This window comes from Anomaloglossus baeobatrachus, chromosome 4 (genome assembly GCF_048569485.1).
Source record: "Anomaloglossus baeobatrachus isolate aAnoBae1 chromosome 4, aAnoBae1.hap1, whole genome shotgun sequence".
In the NCBI taxonomy this organism is placed as follows: domain Eukaryota; kingdom Metazoa; phylum Chordata; class Amphibia; order Anura; family Aromobatidae; genus Anomaloglossus; species Anomaloglossus baeobatrachus.
In genome coordinates, this window is record NC_134356.1 from 21625459 (window position 1) to 21638374 (window position 12916).

Sequence of the window (12916 nt, forward strand, 5' to 3'; positions counted from 1 at the left end):
TGCATGAGAGGACACACACAAGCTAGGGACCCCAACGTAGAGAAATACTTTGGCGTAGTGTTGGGGCTCTATTGCATTGATCAATTCAGTAGCTAAATTTCTCTTGATTCATATGTTCATGGCAGTAATGCAGATTCCATTTTTCACATTTTCACTCTTGCATATAGCTATTGGATTTTTCAAGTCAGTATTCACACAGCAGTTTCTGCTATTTCATGTATTCCCCTTACATAGTCACTGGTGTGCATACCTTATCTCCCCATATAAACAAAAAAATAAAACCGGTTATGGACGGGCAGCCCGCGGACAGTCTGCATTTTACTAAGGGGGAATGTGGCGCCCTGGACAAGCCAGGTCGTCACAGAACTACACCAACACACCCCACACCCCGGTTAGGCACACCAAAGTCAAAAACAAAATCCTTGTTGCCTCCCTCCAGGGGCTGATGTCCACACCAGGGGGTGGGCAAGGCGGTTGGCCCCGCCCACCGAGGAGTTCACAGTCCTGGAGGCGGGAAAAGGAGCCAGTTTGGAGGAGAGTTGAGTTTTGAGAGGAGTGGAGTGAAGTGGTAGTGGAGCAGACTGACCGTGTCTGGGTGCGTGGCCCGGGCACATACAGCAAGGTTGGCAGACGGTGGTGACCGTCTGCAGGAGAGGCTGATTAGAGCGAACCGTAAGGACCGTGGACGGGCGGTGGCCCGACGGTACCGGATCGGAGAGCAAAGAGAAGCCAGCACCATCCGGCAGGGCTATGGACCCCGACCAGGCTAGGAGTTGCCGTAAAACTGGTCAAATCCGTTAGCGAAGGGAACCTCCAGGGTTTCCCAGCAGTCAAGACCCGATTGAAGGCAACAGCTCAAACCGAGGAGGGAAACACAGTCACCGCCAAGGCTACAGTTCCCAGGGCCAGAGCCTGCGGGCAAAAGGGGCTCCTCCAGCATCCATCCAAGCTGGGGAGCGGGTTACCGGTGGGAACCCATTGGAACCGTAAACACAACACAGGTGCAGGGAAAGGCAGTCACCATCAACCTACCGGGAGAACTACCGCAGCCGTCTGTGGGACCCGTCCATCCAGCCGTTTGTTTTACCGGAGACTTTGCATTCATCATTGGCTGAGTGAGTACCACCATGCCGTGTGGCACCGCGCTGCCCCCGCGACCCTGCACCTCACCAGACCCCGTAACCCGCCTGCCATCCATCCCTACCCCTCACCGGGCCCCGGGACCACCAACCCCCTACCCACGGAGGGGAGAACCAACATCCAAGCTGCTCCCTGTCATCGCTCCCGGGATCCCCGTCCAGAGCAGCGGTGGTGTCACAACCTCACCACAATCGTGGGTGGCGTCACGGACAATATCAATCCCCAAAACCATTCCCCTTTTCACTCACGGGCGTTCATTCACGGGCGAGGAACGCTGCTCGAGTCCCCGGGATCTGGCCCACCGCTCGAGCCACCACCGAGCAGCAGCAGCCGGACCCGAGCAGTGGGTGAGCGCAGCGTCCCCTCCTTCGCCCACGACACTATAAATTGTGGGGGCTGTTATAAAGTTTGGGGTCTACCATGAACGCCATCACAGTTTGGGAGGTAATGTGAGGGCAATAATATAGTTTGAGAGCTACTGTTGTAAGCCTCCATAAAGTGTGGGAACCATCAAAGTTTGGGGACTGTTGTGGGGGGCCATTATACAATGTGGGGGCTAATCTGGGAGCATTATACTGTGCATAGTGGAACTGTGGGCCCATCATACTGTGTATAGAGGAGCTGTGGGGCTATCATACTGTGTATAGGGAGCTGTGGGCCTATCATACTGTGTATAGGGGAGCTGTGGGCCTATCATACTGTGTATAGAGGAGCTGTGGGCCCATCATACTGTGTATAGAGGAGCTGTGGGCCCATCATACTGTGTATAGAGGAGCTGTGTGTCCATCATACTGTGTATAGAGGAGCTGTGGGCCCATCATACTGTGTATAGAGGAGCTGTGGGCCCATCATACTGTGTATAGAGGAGCTGTGGGCCCATCATACTGTGTATAGGGAGCTGTGGGCCCATCATACTGTGTATAGAGGAGCTGTGTGTCCATCATACTGTGTATAGAGGAGCTGTGGGCCCATCATACTGTGTATAGGGGAGCTGTGGATCCATCATACTGTGTATAGAGGAGCTGTGTGTCCATCATACTGTGTATAGAGGAGCTGTGGGGCTATCATACTGTGTATAGGGAGCTGTGGGCCTATCATACTGTGTATAGGGGAACTGTGGGCCTATCATACTGTGTATAGAGGAGCTGTGGGCCTATCATACTGTGTATAGGGAGCTGTGGGCCCATCATACTGTGTATAGAGGAGCTGTGTGTCCATCATACTGTGTATAGAGGAGCTGTGGGCCCATCATACTGTGTATAGAGGAGCTGTGGGGCTATCATACTGTGTATAGGGAGCTGTGGGCCTATCATACTGTGTATAGGGGAGCTGTGGGCCTATCATACTGTGTATAGGGGAGCTGTGGGCCCATCATACTGTGTATAGGGGAGCTGTGGACCCATTATACTGTGTATAGAGGAGCTGTGGACCCATTATACTGTGTATAGAGGAGCTGTGGACCCTTCATACTGTGTATAGAGGAGCTGTGGACCCATCATACTGTGTATAGAGGAGCTGTGGGCCCATCATACTGTGTATAGAGGAGCTGTGGGGCTATCATACTGTGTATAGGGAGCTGTGGGCCTATCATACTGTGTATAGGGGAGCTGTGGGCCTATCATACTGTGTATAGAGGAGCTGTGGGCCCATCATACTGTGTATAGAGGAGCTGTGGGCCCATCATACTGTGTATAGAGGAGCTGTGGGCCCATCATACTGTGTATAGGGGAGCTGTGGGTCCATCATACTGTGTATAGAGGAGCTGTGTGTCCATCATACTGTGTATAGAGGAGCTGTGGGCCCATCATACTGTGTATAGAGGAGCTGTGGGCCCATCATACTGTGTATAGAGGAGCTGTGGGCCTATCATACTGTGTATAGAGGAGCTGTGGGCCCATCATACTGTGTATAGAGGAGCTGTGTGTCCATCATACTGTGTATAGAGGAGCTGTGGGCCCATCATACTGTGTATAGAGGAGCTGTGGATCCATCATACTGTGTATAGAGGAGCTGTGGACCCATCATACTGTGTATAGAGGAGCTGTGGGCCCATCATACTGTGTATAGAGGAGCTGTGGGCCTATCATACTGTGTAGAGGGGAGCTGTGGACCCATCATACTGTGTATTAGGAGCTGTGGGCCTATCATACTGTGTATAGAGGAGCTGTGGATCCATCATACTGTGTATAGAGGAGCTGTGGACCCATCATACTGTGTATAGAGGAGCTGTGGGCCCATCATACTGTGTATAGAGGAGCTGTGGGCCTATCATACTGTGTAGAGGGGAGCTGTGGACCCATCATACTGTGTATTGGGAGCTGTGGGCCTATCATACTGTGTATAGGGGAGCTGTGGACCTATCATACTGTGTATAGAGGAGCTGTGGGCCTATCATACTGTGTATAGAGGAGCTGTGGGCCTATCATACTGTGTATAGGGGAGCTGTGGACCCATCATACTGTGTATAGGGGAGCTGTGGGCCCATTATACTGAGTATAGGGAGATGTGGATCCATCATACTGTGTATAGAGGAGATGTGGGCCCATTATACTGTGTATAGGGGAGCTGTGGGCCCATCATACTGTGTATAGGGGAGCTGTGGGCCCATCATACTGTGTATAGAGGAGCTGTGTGTCCATCATACTGTGTATAGAGGAGCTGTGGGCCCATCATACTGTGTATAGAGGAGCTGTGGGCCCATCATACTGTGTATAGAGGAGCTGTGGGCCTATCATACTGTGTAGAGGGGAGCTGTGGACCCATCATACTGTGTATTGGGAGCTGTGGGCCTATCATACTGTGTATAGGGGAGCTGTGGACCTATCATACTGTGTATAGAGGAGCTGTGGGCCTATCATACTGTGTATAGAGGAGCTGTGGGCCTATCATACTGTGTATAGGGGAGCTGTGGACCCATCATACTGTGTATAGGGGAGCTGTGGGCCCATTATACTGAGTATAGGGAGATGTGGGCCCATCATACTGTGTATAGGGAGCTGTGGACCCATCATACTGTGTATAGGGAGCTGTGGGCCCATCATACTGTGTATAGGGAGCTGTGGGCCCATCATACTGTGTATAGGGAGCTGTGGGCCCATCATACTGTGTATAGGGGAGCTGTGGGCCCATCATACTGTGTATAGGGAGCTGTGGGCCTATCATACTGTGTATAGGGGAGCTGTGGGCCCATTATACTGTGTATAGGGGAGATGTGGGCCCATTATACTGTGTATAGGAGGGCTGTGGGCCCATCATACTGTGTATAGGGGAGCTGTGGACCCATCATACTGTGTATAGGGAGCTGTGGTCCTATCATACTGTGTATAGGGGAGCTGTGGGCCCATCATACTGTATATAGAGGAGCTGTGGGGACATCATGTTGTGTATATGGAGCTGTGGGGGCATTATACTGTGTATAGGGAGCTGTGGGCCCATTATACTGTGTATAGGGAGCTGTGGGCCTTTCATACTGTGTATAGGGGAGCTGTGGGCCCATTATACTGTGTATAGGGGAGATGTGGGCCCATTATACTGTGTATAGGAGGGCTGTGGGCCCATCATACTGTGTATTGGGAGCTGTGGTCCCATTATACTATGTATAGAGGAGCTGTGGGCCCATCATACTGTGTATAGAGGAGCTGTGGGCCCATCATACTGTGTATAGAGGAGCTGTGGGGACATCATGTTGTGTATATGGCGCTGTGGGGGCATTATACTGTGTATAGGGAGCTGTGGGCCCATCATACTGTGTATAGGGGAGCTGTGGGGGCATTATACTGTGTATAGGGAGCTGTGGGCCCATCTTACTGTGTATAGAGGAGCTGTGGGTCCATCATACTGTGTATAGAGGAGCTGTGGGCCTATCATACTGTGTATAGAGGAGCTGTGGGGACATCATGTTGTGTATATGGCGCTGTGGGGGCATTATACTGTGTATAGGGAGCTGTGGGCCCATCATACTGTGTATAGGGGAGCTGTGGGCCCATCATACTGTGTATAGGGGAGCTGTGGGCCCATCATACTGTGTATAGGGGAGCTGTGGGCCAATCATACTGTGTATAGGGAGCTGTGGGCCCATCATACTGTGTATAGGAGAGCTGTGGACCCATCATACTGTGTATAGGAGAGCTGTGGACCCATCATACTGTGTATAGGGGAGCTGTGGGTCCATCATACTGTGTATAGGAGAGCTGTGGGCCCACAGAGTATATTGGAGCTGTGGGCCCATCATACTGTGTATATTGGAGCTGTGGGCCCATCATACAGAGTATATTGGAGCTGCGGGCCCATCATACTGTGTATAGAGGAGCTGTGGGCCCATCATACTGTGTATAGGGAGCTGTGGGCCCATCATACTGTGTATAGAGGAGCTGTGGGCCCATCATACTGTGTATAGAGGAGCTGTGGACCCATCATACTGTGTATAGGGGAGCTGTGGGCCCATCATACTGTGTATAGGAGAGCTGTGGATCCATCATACTGTGTATAGGGGAGCTGTGGGCCCATCATACTGTGTATAGGGGAGCTGTGGGCCCATCATTCTGTGTATAGAGGAGCTGTGGGCCCATCATACTGTGTATAGGAGAGCTGTGGATCCATCATACTGTGTATAGGGGAGCTGTGGGCCCATCATACTGTGTATAGGGGAGCTGTGGGCCCATCATTCTGTGTATAGAGGAGCTGTGGGCCCATCATACTGTGTATAGAGGAGCTGTGGACCCCTCATACTGTGTATAGGGGAGCTGTGGGCCCATCATACTGTGTATAGGGGAGCTGTGGGCCCATCATTCTTTGTATAGAGGAGCTGTGGGCCCATCATACTGTGTATAGAGGAGCTGTGGACCCCTCATACTGTGTATAGGAGAGCTGTGGGCCCATCATACTGTGTATATTGGAGCTGTGGGCCCATCATACTGAGTATATTGGAGCTGTGGGCCCATCATACAGAGTATATTGGAGCTGTGGGCCCATCATACTGAGTATATTGGAGCTGTGTGCCCATCATACTGTGTATAGAGGAGCTGTGGACCCCTCATACTGTGTATAGGGGAGCTGTGGACCCATCATACTGTGTATATTGGAGCTGTGGGCCCATCATACTGAGTATATTGGAGCTGTGGGCCCATCATACAGAGTATATTGGAGCTGTGGGCCCATCATACAGAGTATATTGGAGCTGTGGGCCCATCATACTGAGTATATTGGAGCTGTGTGCCCATCATACAGAGTATATTGGAGCTGTGGGCCCATCATACAGAGTATATTGGAGCTGTGGGCCCATCATACAGAGTATATTGGAGCTGTGGGCTTGTCAAACTCTGTACGGTTGAAACCCTGCCGTTTCCCTCCGCTCTCTATACAGACACATCTGCAGGTTTTTCTCCCGTTTTAAGTCAATTAGGAACCAAAATTATTTCTATTTGCCAAATGCCAGAATAATGAGAGAGAAAGAATGTTTCCGGCATTTTCATTCCTTTCTGCACAGTGACGTCTCCTCCATGTCATTAGTATTTGGTGGCGTTGCCCTTACACTGTGTGAGTTGGGTAAAACGTTTTGGATCCTTCCACAGCTTCTCACAATAGTTGGCAGAATTTGGGCCGATTCCTCCTGACAGAACTGGTGTAACTGAGCCATGTTTGGAGGTTGCTGCTCGCTCCGACCTTTTCAGCTTTGCCCATAAATTTTCAATAGAATTGAGATCAGGGCTTTATGATGGCCACTCCAAAACATTGACTTTGTTCTCCTTAACTCACTTTGTAACCAGTTTGGCAGTAGTTTTGGGTCATTGTCCGCTTGGAAGACCCATTTTCACCCAAGCTTTAAGTTCCTGGCTGATGTCTTGAGATGTTGCTTCAGTATTTCCACATAATCTTTCCTCATGATGCCTCTATTTTGTAAAGTGCACCAGTCCCTCCTGCAGCAAGACAGGTGCACTTTACAAAATAGATGGCATTGTGAAACGTCTGGTTTCAACTGTAGATAGGGAAGCTGTGGGCCCATCAAGTATGTAATGACAGGTCAGGTGCCCCTAGGGTGGCCCTCAGACTTGAGACCCTGCGCTGTCCTTTATCTTGGAGGTAGGCTTGATGGTAGCCAGGTCCGAGCCTCCAGCGTGACTCTGACTCCTGTCCAAGCCCTGATCTTACTCCCTCTCTACCCTACCCTCTGGGCGGGCCAGGAAACCCAAAACAAAACATCACAAAATGACACAGACAAGGGAGAACAGAAGTTCGTGCACACTGCACTAAAAACACAGAGGAGAGACAATAAGTGTACGGGAAAGCAAAGAAAAAGGGAGCAAAGTAACACGCAACAGGGGAACGTTCACACCAGTCAATATTGCAACAAAGATCCCCATCAACAGGTTAAACAACAAGACCGGTATCGCTTGGAGCAAAAGCTGAAGCTATAATTGGCACTGAGTAGTGAGATCCAGGATCTTTTATAGGAAGTGGATGACTGATTGTCAATTGGCAAACTGAGCTCCGAGCAGAGCTCTTCAGGAATTAACTCCTGCAGGACTGAGGAACAGAGCGCATTAAACAGCCGACATCCGGCTCTGGCTGAACAACTAGGAGACATCAGGTTGCCTGCCGGGCTCTGCAGTGTGAACAGATCCTGACACTGCCGTGTCACGTAATGAGTCTACATGACAGTAGCATTCCCTCCACGAGGGGCCTCAGGACTGTAAAGCCCCTCAGACCTGGGTCTCTCTGGATGTCTGCGATGAAAGACCCTGACCAGGCAAACAGAGCCTGATGACACCATGACACCTAATGAGTCTGGACCTGAACACCGCATGATACATACTGTCTATAGGGGAGACATCATACTGTGTATAGGGAGCTGTGGGCCCATCATACTGTGTATAGAGGAGCTCATCATACTGTGTATAGGGGAGCTGTGGGCCCATTATACTGTGTAAGGAGGAGCTGTGGGCCCATCATACTGTGTATAGAGGAGCTGTGTGCCCATCATACTGTGTATAGGGAGCTGTGGGCCGATCATACTGTGTATAGGGAAGCTGTGGGCTCATCATACTGTGTATAGAGGAGCTGTGGGCCCATTATACTGTGTAAGGAGGAGCTGTGGGCTCATCATACTGTGTATAGAGGAGCTGTGTGCCCATCATACTGTGTATAGGGGAGCTGTGGGCTCATCATACTGTGTATAGAGGAGCTGTGGGCCCATTATACTGTGTAAGGAGGAGCTGTGTGTCCATCATACTGTGTATAGAGGAGCTGTGTGTCCATCATACTGTGTATAGAGGAGCTGTGGGCCCATCATACTGTGTATAGAGGAGCTGTGGGCCCATTATACTGTGTAAGGAGGAGCTGTGTGTCCATCATACTGTGTATAGAGGAGCTGTGTGCCCATCATGCTGTGTATAGGGGAGCTGTGGACCCATCATACTGTGTATAGGGGAGCTGTGGGCCCATCATACTGTGTATAGAGGAGCTGTGTGCCCATCATACTGTGTATAGGGAAGCTGTGGGCTCATCATACTGTGTATAGGGAACTGTGTGCCCATCATACTGTGTATAGGGGAGCTATGGGCCCATCATACTGTGTATAGGGGAGCTATGGGCCCATCATACTGTGTATAGAGGAGCTGTGTGCCCATCATACTGTGTATAGGGGAGCTATGGGCCCATCATACTGTGTATAGGGGAGCTATGGGCCCATCATACTGTGTATAGGGGAGCTGTGGACCCATCATACTGTGTATAGGGAGCTGTGGGCCGATCATACTGTGTATAGGGAGCTGTGGTCCCATCATACTGTGTAAGGAGGAGCTGTGGGCCCATCATACTGTATATAGAGGAGCTGTGGGCCCATCATACTGTGTATAGGGAGCTGTGTGCCCATCATACTGTGTATAGGGGAGCTGTGGGCCCATCATACTGTGTATAGGGGAGCTGTGTGCCCATCATAATGTGTATAGAGGAACTGTGGGCCCATCATACTGTGTATAGAGGAGCTGTGGGCCCATCATAATGTGTATAGAGGAGCTGTGGGCCCATTATACTGTGTATAGGGGAGCTGTGGGCCCATCATACTGTGTATAGGGGAGCTGTGGACCCATCATACTGTGTATAGAGGAGCTGTGGGCCCATCATACTGTGTAAGGAGGAGCTGTGGGCCCATCATAGTGTGTATAGAGGAGCTGTGGGCCCATCATACTGTGTATAGAGGAGCTGTGGACCCATCATACTGTGTATAGAGGAGCTGTGTGCCCATCATAGTGTGTATAGGGGAGCTGTGGGCTCATCATACTGTGCATAGGGGAGCTGTGGGCCCATCATACTGTGTATAGAGGAGCTGTGGGCCCATCATACTGTGTATAGAGAAGCTGTGTGCCCATCATAGTGTGTATAGGGGAGCTGTGGGCCCATCATACTGTGCATAGGGGAGCTGTGTGGCCATCATACTGTGTATAGGGGAGCTGTGTGCCCATCATACTGTGTATAGAGGAGCTGTGGGCCCATCATACTGTGTATAGAGGAGCTGTGGGCCCATCATACTGAGTATAGAGGAGCTGTGGGCCCATCATACTGTGTATAGGGGAGCTGTGGGCCCATCATACTGTGTATAGGGGAGCTGTGGGCCTATCATACTGTGTATAGGGGAGCTGTGGGCCTATCATACTGTGCATAGGGGAGCTGTGGGCCTATCATACTGTGTATAGGGGAGCTGTGGGCTCATCATACTGTGTATAGGGGAGCTGTGGACCCATCATACTGTGTATAGAGGAGCTATGGGCCCATCATACTGTGTATAGAGGAGCTGTGGGCCCATCATACTGTGTATAGAGGAGCTGTGGGCCCATCATACTGTGTATAGAGAAGCTGTGTGCCTATCATACTGTGTATAGAGGAGCTGTGGGCCTATCATACTGTGTATAGAGGAGCTGTGGTCCCATTATACTGTGTATAGAGGAGCTGTGGGCCCATCATACTGTGTATAGAGGAGCTGTGGGCCCATCATACTGTGTATAGGGAGCTGTGGGCCCATCATACTGTGTATAGAGGAGCTGTGGGTTCATTATACTGTGTATAGGGGAGCTGTGGATCCATCATACTGTGTATAGAGGAGCTGTGGGTCCATCATACTGTGTATAGAGGAGCTGTGGGCCCATCATACTGTGTATAGAGGAGCTGTGGGCCCATCATACTGTGTATAGGGGAGCTGTGGGCCCATCATACTGTGTATAGGGGAGCTGTGGGCCCATCATACTGTGTATAGGGGAGCTGTGGATCCATCATACTGTGTATAGGGAAGCTGTGGGCTCATCATACTGTGTATAGGGGAGCTGTGGTCCCATTATACTGTGTATAGAGGAGCTGTGGGCCCATCATACTGTGTATAGAGGAGCTGTGGGCCCATCATACTGTGTATAGAGGAGCTGTGGGCCCATCATACTGTGTATAGAGGAGCTGTGGGCCCATCATACTGTGTATAGGGAGCTGTGGGCCCATCATACTGTGTATAAAGGAGCTGTGGGCCTATCATACTGTGTATAGGGGAGCTGTGGGCCTATCATACTGTGTATAGGGGAGCTGTGGGCCTATCATACTGTGCATAGGGGAGCTGTGGGCCTATCATACTGTGTATAGGGGAGCTGTGGGCTCATCATACTGTGTATAGGGGAGCTGTGGACCCATCATACTGTGTATAGAGGAGCTGTGTGCCCATCATACTGTGTAAAAAGGAGCTGTGGGCCCATCATACTGTGTATAGGGAGCTGTGGGCCCATCATACTGTGTAAAAAGGAGCTGTGGGCCCATCATACTGTGTATAGAGGAGCTGTGTGCCCATCATACTGTGTATAGGGAGCTGTGGGCCCATCATACTGTGTATAGAGGAGCTGTGTGCCCATCATACTGTGTATAGGGAGCTGTGGGCCCATCATACTGTGTATAGAGGAGCTGTGGGCCCATCATACTGTGTATAGAGGAGCTGTGGGCCCATCATACTGTGTATAAAGGAGCTGTGGGCCTATCATACTGTGTATAGGGGAGCTGTGGGCCTATCATACTGTGTATAGGGGAGCTGTGGGCCTATCATACTGTGCATAGGGAAGCTGTGGGCCTATCACACTGTGTATAGGGGAGCTGTGGGCTCATCATACTGTGTATAGGGGAGCTGTGGACCCATCATACTGTGTATAGAGGAGCTGTGGGCCCATCATACTGTGTATAGAGGAGCTGTGGGCCAATCATACTGTGTATAGGGAGCTGTGGGCCCATTATACTGTGTATAGAGAAGCTATGGGCCCATTATACTGTGTATAGGGGAGCTGTGGATCCATCATACTGTGTATAGGGAGATGTGGGCCCATCATACTGTGTATAGAGGAGCTGTGGGCCCATCATACTGGGTATAGAGGAGCTGTGGGTCCATCATACTGTGTATAGAGGAGCTGTGGGCCCATCATACTGTGTATAGGGGAGCTGTGGGCCCATCATACTGTGTATAGGGGAGCTGTGGGCCCATCATACTGTGTATAGGGAGCTGTGGGCCCATCTTACTGTGTATAGGGGAGCTGTGTGCCCATCATACTGTGCATAGGGGAGCTGTGGGCCCATTATACTGTGTAAGGAGGAGCTGTGGACCCATCATACTGTGTATAGGGGAGCTGTGTGCCCATCATACTGTGTATCCCTATCCCTATCCCTATCCCTGTGGGCCCATCATACTGTGTAAAAAGGAGCTGTGGGACCATCATACTGTGTATAGAGGAGCTGTGTGCCCATCATACTGTGTATAGGGAGCTGTGGGCCCATCATACTGTGTATAGAGGAGCTGTGTGCCCATCATACTGTGTATAGGGAGCTGTGGGCCCATCATACTGTGTATAGAGGAGCTGTGGGCCCATCATACTGTGTATAGAGGAGCTGTGGGCCCATCATACTGTGTAAGGAGGAGCTGTGTGCCCATCATACTGTGTATAGGGGAGCTGTGGACCCATCATACTGTGTATAGGGGAGCTGTGGACCCATCATACTGTGTATAGGGGAGGTGTGGGCCCATCATACTGTGTATAGGGGAGCTGTGGGCCCATCATACTGTGTATAGAGGAGCTGTGGGCCCATCATACTGTGCATAGGGGAGCTGTGGGCCTATCATACTGTGTATAGGGGAGCTGTGGGCTCATCATACTGTGTATAGGGGAGCTGTGGACCCATCATACTGTGTATAGAGGAGCTATGGGCCCATCATACTGTGTATAGAGGAGCTGTGGGCCCATCATACTGTGTATAGAGGAGCTGTGGGCCCATCATACTGTGTATAGAGAAGCTGTGTGCCTATCATACTGTGTATAGAGGAGCTGTGGGCCTATCATACTGTGTATAGAGGAGCTGTGGTCCCATTATACTGTGTATAGAGGAGCTGTGGGCCCATCATACTGTGTATAGAGGAGCTGTGGGCCCATCATACTGTGTATAGGGAGCTGTGGGCCCATCATACTGTGTATAGAGGAGCTGTGGGTTCATTATACTGTGTATAGGGGAGCTGTGGATCCATCATACTGTGTATAGAGGAGCTGTGGGTCCATCATATTGTGTATAGAGGAGCTGTGGGCCCATCATACTGTGTATAGAGGAGCTGTGGGCCCATCATACTGTGTATAGGGGAGCTGTGGGCCCATCATACTGTGTATAGGGGAGCTGTGGGCCCATCATACTGTGTATAGGGGAGCTGTGGATCCATCATACTGTGTATAGGGAAGCTGTGGGCTCATCATACTGTGTATAGGGGAGCTGTGGTCCC